Here is a 13,974-nt window from a genome sequence, read left to right on the forward strand (position 1 = left end):
AGGAGGGGATGTCCACAATGAGGCTTGAAGGAAAGTGGTCACTCCTGCCATCAGATGCCACATCTTACATTGTCTCTTCTGCCACCTTGCAAGCGGAAGAGGATTCCCTGATGATTACGACTCTTGTTGCATTCTTCAAAGTCTGTTGAGATGAACATTAGGCTAGGCAGCTTCCTAAACCAAAGGGAAGGTGAGCGTGGCAGGGAGATGGCACAGCACACCTTTGTGCTCGATCTCGCAGGAGGAGCTGCTGGAGGGTGCTCTTGGCTGTGAAGGCCTGCTGAACATCTTCAGTGATAGGAAACACATGTGGGACATCTCTGTAACAAGGCAGCTGAAGATGTGAGGATGTTCTGGAGCGAAGGCTTCCACAACCCCAGTGTTTTGACGTTCTTCTTGACGATAGACAAGGAACATAGCAGCTCCAGCTACCACAGCAGTGCGGTGTGATTCCTTGCAGCCTACGTGTAAAAAACACCTTCTTGGTAAGCATCTCATCTCCTTAATGAGCTGGTAACATATCTATGGCTTCAGTAATTAAAATAAGATTTTATTTCTTTTTACTTATGTTAGCACCGAAGAGCAAGAAGTGAGACAAGTAAGGTAGACTGGAAACTACTGGGACTTTGGGAAACAGGCGTTCAGCTCCCTGCTTCCTCATCTACAAGGAAAAGAAAGATCCTGAAGGTATTAAATGCCTAAATGTTATGGAATTTAATGTAAATGGGTGGCTAAATATAGTGGAGATCTGGGTTCAATCTCTCTATACCTTAGCTCTGCTTCTGTTCTGTAAGTACAATAATTCTTCCCTATTCACAACAAAGTACAATAATAAACATGTTAAGGAAAACAAGGTTCTCAGTTACTGTTACCTTTGAATGTGAAAAAAGAAATATCTAAGCAAGACACTATGGTCATTTATTTATTGATTATATAGTAGTTTTCAGTTCTAGAAAGAAGTGTTTACCTGCTTGTTGATTAATTGCTGGTTGTATTCCCCAGATATAACCAGGGCATAGTTTCTTCTCCAGAAGTTCATTAACAACAAGGATCAGCAAGATGGTAAGAACAGAGCTCAACTTTTAGAAATCAGAGTTAAAGTATTCTTTTCTCAATGCAAAACTGAGCCTTTTTCACTTTCAGGGTAACTTTCAGCATCTCAGCTTTCTACGTGGAGCCTTGCTTCCAGTATAAATAAATGATCCCACATTCCGTCATGATAACATATGCTCATGCAGAGCTCAAAATTAGAAGGAATATGAAGTGTTCTATTAATTGCATGAATGTTGATTGTTAAAATCATGTGCTAATTGGTAATATCTGTGTGCAGTAGGTTCCCGCAATATGTGTTAGATTACATTAACTGTGCTTGTGACTCAGATATCAGGCATTATGTATTTTATAGAAGGATTTTTTTAAAAACTTTGTGTAATTAGCTTCTATAGATTATCAGTGTAGAAAAAAAATTAGTAGAAGACTGTGTAAAGGGCATGTGAAGTTAGAGACATGAGGAATACTGAACTCTAAAGATGCATCTGCTTCCCTTTCTCATGGTGTGCTTTCCATCACATGCTCTCCAAAGTAATTCTCACCGTGTTTGTCTTGAGGTAATTCCCAGAGAATCAAGTATGTGCTCTTTCTCATTACCATGGAGATCACAGTATACATTCGAAAGTTACCTTTTCTGAGTGGACTTTCTCACTTTTCAGTCTTTTCTTTTGTATCCTTCAGGCTTTGATCCAAGAAGCATTTAGGTACATTACAGATAAATTAGATTATCACTGTACTCACCTATCAGTGGGGAAGTTGAGCATACTTAGCAACATGACTCTCCTGTACCAGATGTGCTTCCTCTCCACTCCTAATCCCTGCGGAAAATTTCGTATGGATCTGGTTTGTTCATTGATGTTTTAATTTTATTGAGTGTCATGAGTATTTATTAAAATAGGCAAGGTAGAAAGAACTAAAGCTTGAAGCTAAATATGGTAAATTATGAGTGGCTTTAGGAAGCGTAATGGTTATTTCCACTCTCTATGCAGCTTAATGCAGCTTCTCTGTGGCGAGGAAGTGGGAGATGAGCCTGACATGAAAGCACAGGGATGCAGTCTGTGACACCCAACACGTATATTTTGCGGTCATCCTCTTTATAGCAACGAATTTATTGATGTATTCGCATTTATGCACAAGGAAGACGTTGGCTTTTGCTTCAACACCTACACTGAGTGCACTGCAGCTGCCTCTATAGTGCATCCTCCTCCTCAGCCATTGCAACAGATGTCCTCCTAAACTTATGGGGGAAAAAAAATCCAGTGCAAATCCATTTGTATTTCATGTGAACTAGGTCAGTTCTGTAACACGCATGGATATCGTGCTCCTGCGCTCTGCAGAGTAAGCTGGTGGGAACGAACCATCTGAGCACCCCATGGTGCATTAGCCATAACCCCAGCAGATACTTTCTGGTGGGTGCTGGCTTTAAATTGTATATAAATCATTTCAATTAGCACTTCTTATAGTGATTTTATTCTGAGGGGCTGACATATTTGAGGAAGTGTCAAAAACAGTTGTACTTGCCCTGGCAAAGGTTTTGCTGGAGCCCTTCCCTGTTTAACACCTACTATTACTTCAGGAGACATAACATTAACTCATGCAAGTTTACCTCTTCTTCCAGAGACAGTTTGAAAATAATGATTAAAAAAATATATATTTGAAGAAAGACCAGGCAGATTTTTGTGTTTAAAAAAAAATACAATGTAAATGTTTCATGGGTTGCATTGAGAAAAATACTTAAAATGAAACTGTTCTGACTAACATAATTTTAGTTCATTTTACAGCGAACAAACTTGGTAATGACACAATGAATTAAAACAGGTTGTCTGAGAGGAAAAATGGCTGCAGTTTTGGGAAAGAGGGCATTTAGAGAAGTGTCAGAAGTCTTGAGTCTTATCAGGGCTATTACTGCAATATCTGTTGATTTACTGGTCTTGAAACAAGCAAACCTCATGGGTTCAGGAGCTTAATGTTAAGGCACACTTCATCGGTTGTCCTGAGAAATGCAACAGATCTACGAGGAAATCAGTTATAGCCCCCATCCAAAATGTTGACACTGAATCAAACAGAGCATGAACTATATTCACAGTTTTAATTAAAAGAAAAACTGACAAATTACCAACATGCTAGTGTTCAGAAGATGGCTATCTGTTATAGAAATACTTTTCCTAATGTACATGCTCTCATACATGAAATAGTTTCTAGTTTTATTTTATTATAATTGTAAACTATGACACAAATACTTAATCTTACCTATTTAAATAATGTTTTCCAATTTCTTAGAAACTCTTCCTCCTCTTTCCCCCTAACTCTGACTCACACAGTGATGCATTGAAGAGGATGGACAAATTTAGCAGATGAGATGACCACTGGAAATACGTGGAAAAACTAACAACTAAAAAAAAAATAACCAGAAGGAAATAGCTTACTAATTTTTAAGATACAAAGGTTAATCTAAAATGACTACCAGCCTTTGGAAGGTTAACTGTCAAATTAAATAACAGGGACATACAGTGGTCACTGGCTACCTGGGGGAATAAGCTGTTAAACTACTTACTTCAATTCACATAATTTACAAAGAGATTAGCTCCTTGTGTCTCTGCGGAAACTTTGCATATTCCAGGGAAGGTTTTATTCTCCCCATGCCCATGAGGACCTGGCTGCTGGTGGGAGCATCCGGGTTAAACGGTGTATGTTTCTGAGGAGGTAAGAGAAAACTGGAGAACAAGGTATCACACTATGGGAAATACTAAAAATCACAGAAAGGTTTGAGTTGAAGGGACGTTCCCAGCTCATCCAGTGCCCCCCCTGCCATGAGCAGGGACATCTTCACCAGCTCAGGTTGCTCAGAGCCCCGTCCAGCCTGGTCTGGGATGCCTCCAGGGATGGTTCATCCACCACCTCTGGCCAACCTGGGCCAGGCTCTCATCACCCTCACTGTAAAAATTTCTTCCTAATATCCAGCCTGAATCTCCCTCTTTTAGTTTAAAACCATCGCTCCTTGTCCTGTCGTACCAGGCCCTGCTAAAAAGTCTGTTCCCATCAGGTTGCTCTAATTTTCTTCAGACAACCGAATAACTATAATCCAAGTCATTATGTGGGCACAGGTCCCTGCTCTCAACCAAAGCCCCTGGGACAAAAGGAGAAGGAAGAGTGTGAGGGATGGGGTGACTGCAGTGGGGTTTTGCCATGTGGGGCTCAGTTGAGTTGTTGTTGTTGAGGGGCAGAGGAGAAGAGCCAAGAACTGTTTGCCGGGCAGGGTTCTGCAGCGCTGAGCTCCGCTTTGCGCAGGAGCAGGAGAAGGTCTGATGCATCCAGGATTGAAAGACGTCACTAATTTTAATGAAGCCAAAGGGAACGGAGGACAATGCTGGATGCACTACTGTGAAGTGTTCTTTTCTCATTACTCTTTGTTCCATTGTTTCAAGCTTGCAGGAGCTGGCAGCTTGGGAGGAGATGTCACCACGTAGCTCGCTGTCCTCGAGAGCCGCTCCGAAGGGTGGTTGAGCTCCACGTAGAGGCTGCGTTGACCCCAAACGGTCTGATGTCTGGCCCCAAAATCAGGCAGCAACTTCGGTGAGGAAGGCAGACTTCTGCTGATAGCAAGTACGAGGGGCTGCTGCCAGTTGGCTCGTTGACGCTTGGAGCACGCGGGCGGTGGGAGAGACGCAGATGTCTGACAGCAGAAACAACGTCTTCCCAGCGCCGTCTGCACGAGGCGCTGCTCTCGCCAGATCCCGGGGCTGCCTCGTCCATAGGTGCCCCAGCAAAATTCTCAGGAACTGACGGAGCTACAGCAGTGCCTGCGGGCCAGGGCTGGTCCCAAGGGGCACTTCTTGCTGTTCCCTTTCGTGGGCTGTGTGTGCAGTTCACAGCATCAGCGTCGGGGTAGGCTGGAGGCTGCTCGTGCCTGGCTGCAATGTGTTTCTCGGGACATTCTTTAAAGGATTTTTTGCTACCTAACCAGGTCACTGGACTGGCAGAAATTATTTCTCCCCTCCCCTCAAGAGCAGTGGTTTCCTGCTGTTAATCCAAACCATAAAAAAAACCTTAAATATATACTGTGAAAAATGTTATGCCTACTTAAGCAAGATAGTTGCCTGTAATAGTGGGCCATAAAGCAATCTGAAATGTTTATTGTCTGTTCCCCAGCTGCAGTTTTATTTCTTTTTTAGCAGTTTTTGTGTCTACAGGATTTTCTTCACGTTGAAAGTTTCAAAAGAAGTCTTTCCCTTTCCCTGCATACACAGTGATTATTTGCACAGCAGATCCTGCTGCCAGTGCAGATATGTACAAACATTTTTTTTCCAAAACTTCCAGTTTCCTAAACTTTTTTTCTAGGAAAAAAAAAGACCATCATTTAAATCAATAACAAGCCTTGATATGATAGGTTTTAAAGGGTAGGCTGACTTCCAAAGGAGCAGATAGCGTTAAACAAGATCTCTTTTGTGGAGAAATAGGAAATCAAGAAAATAAAAGAAAGGAAAGAAAGGAAAGAAAGGAAAGAAAGGAAAGAAAGGAAGAAAGGAAGAAAGGAAGAAAGGAAGAAAGGAAGAAAGGAAGAAAGAGAAAGAAAGAAAGAAAGAAAGAAAGAAAGAAAGAAAGAAAGAAAGAAAGAAAGAAAGAAAGAAAGAAAGAAAGAAAGAAAGAAAGAAAGAAAGAAAGAAAGAAAGAAAGAAAGAAAGAAAGAAAGAAAGAAAGAAAGAAAGAAAGAGCAAAACAGCCAAGGTTGGGGGGTGGTAAAGATGTGGCTGCTGGATCTCGCTCCAGAGACACAATGTGCATTTCATTGCCACGAACAAACTGTATCCAGGGAACAAGCAAATGAAAAAGTGAGGACAGGAGATATCTTATTTTTGTTGTTTGTTTCCAAAGAGTCCACCCCCACATAGGTCACTTGGAATTCATTTGTCTACATCCTGGACTGCACGTAGGGGAAAAAAAAAATGCCTGGGATCTGAGAAAGAGGAATGCGATAGGGCATGGGAATCACAGCGTCACGGTGGTCACCAGAGCATAGTTTGGCTCGTCTTAAAACAAGCAAGCACCGTTGGACCTCTGTAACACGAGCAAATCGGCCGTGCTATCGGGCTACCTATCAGAGGCTGAATGCTTGAGAAAAAGTGTGTGGGTTTTTAGACGGAGCCTGGGGCGTTGGAGGGTTCTCGGAGTGCTGCTTTCCTCTTGACATCCAGTACTACTCGGTGACCTCGGCAACAATCCAGTGTACTGTTACAGTTCATTTCAATAATTAAACAGTTCAGGGATGGCAGAGCTTTCTTGTTGTCAATAGAAAATCAGAGCTGCAGTTTGCTGTTTTGTTTTGTTTTTTTTTCCTCTCTCTCTTTCCCTCTGCTGAAATCAGAATTGTTTGTTTTTAATTATATTAGCTAGAGACAATTAATTTCACAATTCGAACAAAAAAATGTTTTGCGAGGAGGACTGGCAACTGGTAAATGCAATTATTATTGTAGCACATTTTCAAAGGAAGAGATCCCAGCTCCAACAAAGTCATATGTATAAAATTTCAGTCATATAATATAGTCTCAAACAGCAGATTTACTCTGCAAAAGATGGGAGCTGCTCTCCCATCTGGAGCTATGTTCTGTTCATGCCACGTGGACCCATTTGATACCCGCTCCGAAAGAAACACCAGCCAGCAAAATAGACCACTGCCCATCAGCTGCTCCAAATAATTGGTTGATATGCCCCTTTAAACTTGCCTTATGTAGAGATGATTAATACTAGCCCCCTTTTAAGTGCAGCCTTGCAACAACAACTTAAAAAACCCCTCTCTGTGCAAGCGGCAGCATTTACATTTTTGCTGTTTGAGCAAAAAAAAAAAAACACGAAAATCATTCAAATTTATGTCAGGGATGTTCTTGCAAAATTTCCTACAATTAAAAAACTATTTTTTGAGGAGCTGGCTGTGCCCCTTTCATTGCCCATCTGGCTCCCTCCCAGCTGCTCCCTGGCTGACTCTCTGCTATTCTGCTACCAGCGTGGCGGGAGCTGCTGCGAACTGGTATCGCCGTTGCTTTTTCTCAGCGTTGGTCTGCGAGATTGCTGGGCCACGGTCTGGCCTCACTTACACTGATTTACTTTTATGGGACTCAGTCAAAATGCTGGGGATTTATAGCACTGAGGCGAAGAGCAAAATTTAACTCTTCGGGTCGGGAGCGCTGGAAGCATTTCAGGTCCGTGGGGATGTTTTTCTACCAGCCCCAGTGACAGCCGTGCCGGCCCCTGTGCTGATACACAACCCATTCCTACTGTCACACTCCTATTGCCTTGTCCACGCTCGTTTTACACGCCTCACGGAGTTTTTACCTTTTTTCCATTACTTTACCAGTGTCATTGACATAAGAATATTAAAGCGAAATATACTGAGACATCGCTTCTTTGGGACCCGTATCTGACATCCTTATTCACAGCGAACAGTACTTCATTTCCCAAATAGCTTAATCCTTTCGGTGGGGCGGCTGCAAGCGGAAGACCACATCCACAAAAGGACTTTGACACGGTTATGCTTAAATTGTAGGCCTGGTAGATTACTGTAGCTTGAGATAGGAGTTAGCGAGTCTTTGCAGGGTGCATGGAGAAATTTAGACATTGCAGAGGGGGAAAGCACAACTTTGGGAATCTAACCAGGCAAATTCTTTTATTCAACAGCTAAAGCACATTGGTGGAAGAGTCATCTGCTCCTTGGCATCATGGTGGGCACCTCTTTGCTTGTGGTTTACCTTGGATCGCGTAAGGCAGCATCTTCACCACGTGCAGCATCTTCACCATGTGAGTACCACCCCCATTGGTGAAGAACCCAGCTTCAGTGCTGTGATTTTCCAGAGGGGATCCAACCCTCCAGAGTCCTTGTTTTAAGCCAGCAAAAGGGAAGAGTTCGCTTTATGTGGGTGTAGTTAAGTCCTTACTGAAGCAGCCCCAGGCACAGAGCAAATGCAGCTCCAAGAGAACTGTGACTTGTTACGGTGTCAGTGGGGCAGCCACTCTGGTGGGATGTGGGTGGTGGTAATCTCTGTTTCCATCCCTTTTTAAGGCTTTCATATTATTTTACATTAAAATAGTTAATGAATATATCTAACACAATTCTGTTAGCTGCCTGCAAGCTCGCATATTAAAACAAAGTCATCTATGGACTTGCAAGCACTCGGTAACAGCTGTTAAAGGCTTATTTTCTGTGTTAAAGGTCTAAAACAGAAGTTAAACCCAGACCTTCATTAGATCTGGTTTAAGGCACTAGGCTACAGGTCAGGTTATCAGCTTGGCCTTTAAAGTTCACATTTCCAAGTCCAAGCGCAACAAACCTCTCATGTAACAAATTGACCTTAGGTGGAAGAGCAGGTAATATTCCCCATGCACCAAAAATCACAGGTAGAGGAGAGACAGCTACCCACAGAGGTGCAGTCATTTGTGATGGAGCTGCTCTTGCTTTCTTGCTCCCCCAAAACCCATTGACCTGTGTTGATCTGTTCAGACGTCAGAGAGACCGGTCTTGCCCTTTGACTGTGTTTCTAATTTCTCTGCTTGAGGTTTTTTGGTGGGAGGTAGGGTGGAGGAAACCTTGCAAAGCTGAAATGATATATTAAGTCTCTCATTCTTTCCAGGTAACTACATGCCAAATCTCGCAATAATGTTGGCAGGCTCCCAAAGTTGCAAAATAATGAAGAAAACGTTGAGTTTAAGACTTTGTGCCCATTTTAAGCAACATTCCTTGTAAGTGCAATTAAAGCTGCCACTGATTTGACCTCAGGAAACAGGGAAATATAGAGATGCAATGGAGAGCTAAAAAATAGCCTAGAAAGGGTTTTGAAGTATCATATCTTCAATCTTATTCCTAAAGAAGAATAAATGAAATAATGATTATTTAGGTACCACGGGAGTTCTAGCTTGCACATCCATGGTAGGTCAGTGCTGTCAAGCCCAGCATGAGCTGTGCTGTCCATGTTTAAAAGCAGCTTAGAGCATCTTCTGGGGCTACACTGATTTGCTCTATGGACGTGCTACTCACCACTTGTTGATGTAGCTTTTGCGTGTATCTGGACTGCTTGGGAGGTTCCCTTCCTAGTGTTTGCACATCATTGACCAGAGCTGCCTTACCACAAGGTAGACTCTAACCTTGTCTGCAGGATGGGGCAATATAACTGTTCCAGAGAGGCATAAAGGTAGTTTAAGGATACTTAAGTCTAGTTTAAGGTAGTTTAAGGATACTTAAGTCTTGCTGCCACTTGCTATTACCGTTATTGATAAATGCTGTTATCATAGGGAGAGGCCTCTCAGTGTGAAAGCATTTTTGTTATTCTTTGGTCTCCACTATCATAATTTTTGCAGAATTTACTCGTGACAGATGCAACTTCCCTGTCTCCAGAGGCAGTGAAAACAAAACGTATAGCAAAAACTTATGGAAACAACTCCCATACCATAATCCTGTCCTAGCTATAATAGGCTGAAACAAAAGTTTTTCAGCTCTTATCTTCAAGAATGTAAATTAAAAAATCTTAGATTATAAGCAAAGAAGCCATCTGATCCTGGGAGTCACCATGGTGGCCTTATAGCAACCTGTAGAATTTTTATTTCCATGATTTATTATTCAAATCCCTTTCCACCTATAGGGCATATTGTTTTTAGGATACAAAAGAAAATACCAGAAACACAGGAGCCCCTGTTGGTACCAGCTGAAATGCTGCTGGTACATCAGTGGATCACACAGACTGTCCACACTTTTTTTTCTTGCCACAAGTCTCCAGTTAATTTCATAAGAAAGATCAGAGCTGCCTGAATATCTGTTAGAAACTGCAGTACTGAGGATAAAATTAGTCTCCTTAAGACATACTGTGGACAAGGAGACTTAAGCCGACTGCCATGGGTTTCAGCGGTAGGCTCAGACCCACTGAACTCTGGTTGTCCCCTTCAAAGTGGCACAGACAAAATAGACTGGTAACCCAGGAGTTTATAGTTAAATGGTTCCTTCTATTGGAACCAGGAATTGCAATCCTAATGACATAATTATAGTGCTGAAAAGTGATCTAAAGTAATAAAACAGAGGATATTTACCTTGAGGACAGTTGTGTTTTGTTGTATGTTTAAGAGAAATAACATGTTTGGCTAAGATGTTTTTAACACATGGCTTTTTTTTTTTGAATATGTAAAGGTTTCCAAACAGAGTGACTCATAAGAACAACGCTCCCATTCCTGTTCCATGAGCTGCCTCAGTAGATGTGCACCGAGCTGCTGGGGAGACAGCAGCTGCTGCACACACAGTGCTGCCTATTAACATTAACCAGCAACTTTAACTTTTTGGTGCTTCAGATTTATTGACTTTTTTTCTTCTCTGTGTTTCTGGCTGTGATGTGATTTGTGTCAATGAGCAGGAGCGTGCTATTGTTTGACTGCTAATAGCTGAGCAATGAATTACATTTAGCAGGGGTAAGGGAAACTGGCTGGGTGGGGACACAGAAATTAGGCTGGTGGGGAACTTCTAATATTCAGGTCCCCCTACCTGCTGCTGCACTTGACTTAGTCACCTGTGAAAAATTGGCTAGTTACAACTTGAGATAAGATGGGTTTTCTGATTCCTCCATTCCTGCAGTGAGGATGAACCATAACCTCTCTGTTGTTTGAGGACCTTCTCTTAATTTACATTACAAATATAAGTATGACTAATTAATACTCACTTGCTTTTTTTCTTTTTCCTACTCTCTCCAGATTGCTCTTTAACCGGGATAATGTTTTCTCCTGCCTGGTGTTTATGTTGACTAACAGTGAACCCATTTTCTTGGAGCTTCAGCTAAACTGAAACTATACTTCAGCTAAACTGAAGCTATACTTTAGTTAAACTTCACCATACACTGTATTTCAAGATAAGCTCTGTCAGCCCTCTGTACCATGACATTTCCACTTCATTCTGGAAATCCTTTGATGCACCCTGAGATTAAGCTGCCTTTTTTTACAAAGTTACATTAGTGGCTAAAAGTTATATGTTAATAAAGTCAGATGCATGTTCTCCTTGTTGCCTCCTATTTATGTTGGGTAGAATGAAATCTAACAAGGCTAAGATAGATCACAGTTCATAAAGGTTTTCCTAACTTTTCATGTATTTCTGGAATTTTCTACTTCCGTCTGGAACCAAGGGCAAGAAATTCCTTCCTCTGAGTCTAATCCTGGAGTCCCTTGTTGACATGAAATGTGCACTCAGGTCAAAGGGACTTCAGCCTGAAATGGAGACAGGAGAGATCTCTGCTAACCTTAATTTCAAGATATTGCCTGGAATCTGTGTCCATGTGCTGGCAGCTTCACCCACCTCATCCCAGGAGCCAGGATAAAGCAAGTAGTTTCAGTATTATTGATTTACATTTACGTACATTATAACGATAATGTGACAATTGCAGAATCATGCCTAAAACAGAGATTTGCTGTCTTATTTTCTGTTTGTATCTTCCACCAGGGGCTGGGAAATAACAAAAAGCTCTTTGCCATAGATGAGGGGGATTCTCCTGCCTCTGCAAGTGTGGCATTTCTCCCATTCCCTTTACAACCCTTTACAACCCTTTACAACCCTTTACAACCCATTCCCCTTACAACCAAGAAGGTTGTTCCTTCTTGGTGCGGTGGTCTCTTCTATGGGTATCTCTAGAAACAGAGGACTAGGAAAATACCATAGGCAAGAGCGAAGTTGAGACTTGGACTTCTCTGGTTTAGAAGCCAAAACCTCTGCCAGCTGTAGAGGGACAGTAAGTTCAGTTTTCATCCCCCACCAGCAAAAATTTGAAAGAGATCTTATATATTTTTTTTTTTGTTCTTCAGGTTGAAGAAGCCATGGAAGATGATAATGGCACCTTGAAGAAACTGCAGAATTTGGCTTAGTCCAGTAAAACCAAAACAAGAAATGGAATTTAATAAGGTAGTGTTCTCCTTTTATGATGTTTCCCACATTTCAGAGCTTCAGGTAATAGTCTGTTTGCTTTAGCCTAAATCAGAAAACCTCTTCTAAACCATAGTCACGGTGGTAGAGTCCTGTATAAATTCATTTTATGCTAATTTCAAACTGTGTTAGCACATATACTGCATAAACATCCCTCATCTCAGTACCTGATTCTGGTACTTTTGTCTGTTGAGTGCAAAAGTTCAGAGCACTAACTCTGAAAAGAAATTAATTAAGAATAAATATATATCTGTAAGTGCAAACAAGTCAATAGTAAAATAAGAAGTCAAAAATACAGTGAAACAAAAAAAGACATTAAAATTACAGTGAGTATCTGAGACATAAAAAAAGAGACTCCACCTAACTGCTAGTAGATATTATATAATTAAGTGGAAAAATGCCTGAATACAACATGGACAGCCTTTTCATAGCTGCAGTGAAGTCTTTCCAAGGGAGCCATGTCTCTGGTGCTATATTGGTAACTCTTTCCTGGCGCAGTGGTTTTCCAAAACTATGGTACTAATACTAGCTAATAATGTCCATGGGGGACTCTGTCACTGGTCAGTATGAGTCTGAGCTCTGTTTGTCCTACTCAGAGGGAAAAGCTCTCAAATTTGTTCCAAAAATAAACTGGGAAGGCTCTATGGGCTATAGTTTTAGATCAGGTGAACTGGGGAGGACTTGACTGCTCATTCTTGATGTGTGAGGGCTCAGCCTTTGCTATCATCTTATCAAGTACTATTTTCACTTTGCAGAGTGAACGGGACTACATGGGAAGAAGAAGAGTGAAGATTCACACCCAGAACACCTCATTCGTAACTTGTACTAGTTTTATTTCATGTTACTTCATTGAGAAAGCTAGGACTGGGATTGGCCAGCTGTATGGTGAGATGAGCATCCCTTCCCTAATGCCCAGAACACTGAAAAATGGCAGTAACAGGATCAGCTGATACATTTCCTGCAGTGCTGACAGAAAATTAATGATGCAGCACCAGTATTCTTTTGCTGTCACTTAGGCCCTTTTTAATTGATATTTGAGACAAACAATTAATAGAAACACAAAGTATCACCTCACTGTGCTCTTGTTTTACCTTGTTAGCTAATATTCATTTGCTGCATGGAGAGCAGTCAATGGTAAACCGTTTCAGTACTTTTGGTTGTCTGTGTGGATTTCTAAAGGACATAGCACTGATTTTACTTGTGGATGTTATGACAGTCAGGATATCTACAGTGGGATGTGACCTTCAGCTACCCTGGTAAGTCACCTCTAGCACATCCAGATGTCAGCAGTTTAATACCAGGTGAGCTAAATCTGATTTTCAGGTCTCATAATTTGTTATTTACTGTTTTGTGTTTCATTTCTAATTACTTATTAAAAAGATCTGCTGGAAAGCAGTCAATGCCTTTTGAGTTACTTTAAAGACACTTGGAAAAGTTGGCTGGTCACTATCTCACCACTGACCTAATAAATAACTCTAGGAGAAGGGTGGAGCTCCTGCCATCACCCTGAGTCCTTTCTTCCATGGCCATGGATTTTACCCATACAGAGCAGGATGTAGGTCCATCCTCTAGAAAGGAGGCACCTACAGCTATGAAAGATGCATTATTGAATATTAATTAAATTAATTTTGGCAATAGTGGTATCTCAACCTCCTGCCAAAGGAGGATCCAATTCTAGATTTCATTATGTTGACAGACTGCTGAAACCAGATCACCTTCACTTAAACCATAACAAGACCTTGAAACTTCAGCCACCTCAATTTTCCTTGGCTGCCATGTAATTGTGAGTGTCACCAGCCCTGATAGACCACATAGTCAGTATGGGGACCACAACTCAGAACCTTCCTGCATGGTGAGGTCCTCTCTGTGTTTTGGAGAGTAGCTAACTGGACTACAAAACTGATTCACTTCTCTGCTTTTGGAGGTTAATTTTTCAGTTTTAAATATGCTATCTAATGGGTTGTAGTTCTGAAAAGTAATTTGGACATTAA

At 41.5% G+C, this 13,974-nt stretch overlaps 2 long non-coding RNA genes across 3 annotated transcripts; both read left to right on the forward strand.

Annotated features, from left to right (window-relative positions):
- Window positions 1–592: 592 nt before the first annotated feature.
- Window positions 593–4,581, forward strand: LOC309441608. The gene is made up of 3 exons (XR_014184429.1): window positions 593–687; window positions 1,003–1,062; window positions 4,476–4,581. It is a non-coding gene; the product is annotated as an uncharacterized lncRNA (long non-coding RNA).
- Window positions 4,582–7,718: 3,137 nt separating this feature from the next.
- LOC309441607 lies at window positions 7,719–13,278 on the forward strand. 2 transcript variants are annotated; one of them, XR_014184427.1, is made up of 5 exons: window positions 7,719–7,839; window positions 8,670–8,778; window positions 11,193–11,385; window positions 11,866–11,962; window positions 12,739–13,278. It is a non-coding gene; the product is annotated as an uncharacterized lncRNA (long non-coding RNA). The 2 variants fall into 2 exon arrangements; XR_014184428.1 differs by having other exon boundaries at window positions 11,258–11,385.
- The last annotated feature ends 696 nt before the right edge of the window (window positions 13,279–13,974 follow it).

Source organism: Streptopelia decaocto (genome assembly GCF_964273445.1).
Source record: "Streptopelia decaocto genome assembly, chromosome: 6".
Lineage (NCBI taxonomy): Eukaryota > Metazoa > Chordata > Aves > Columbiformes > Columbidae > Streptopelia > Streptopelia decaocto.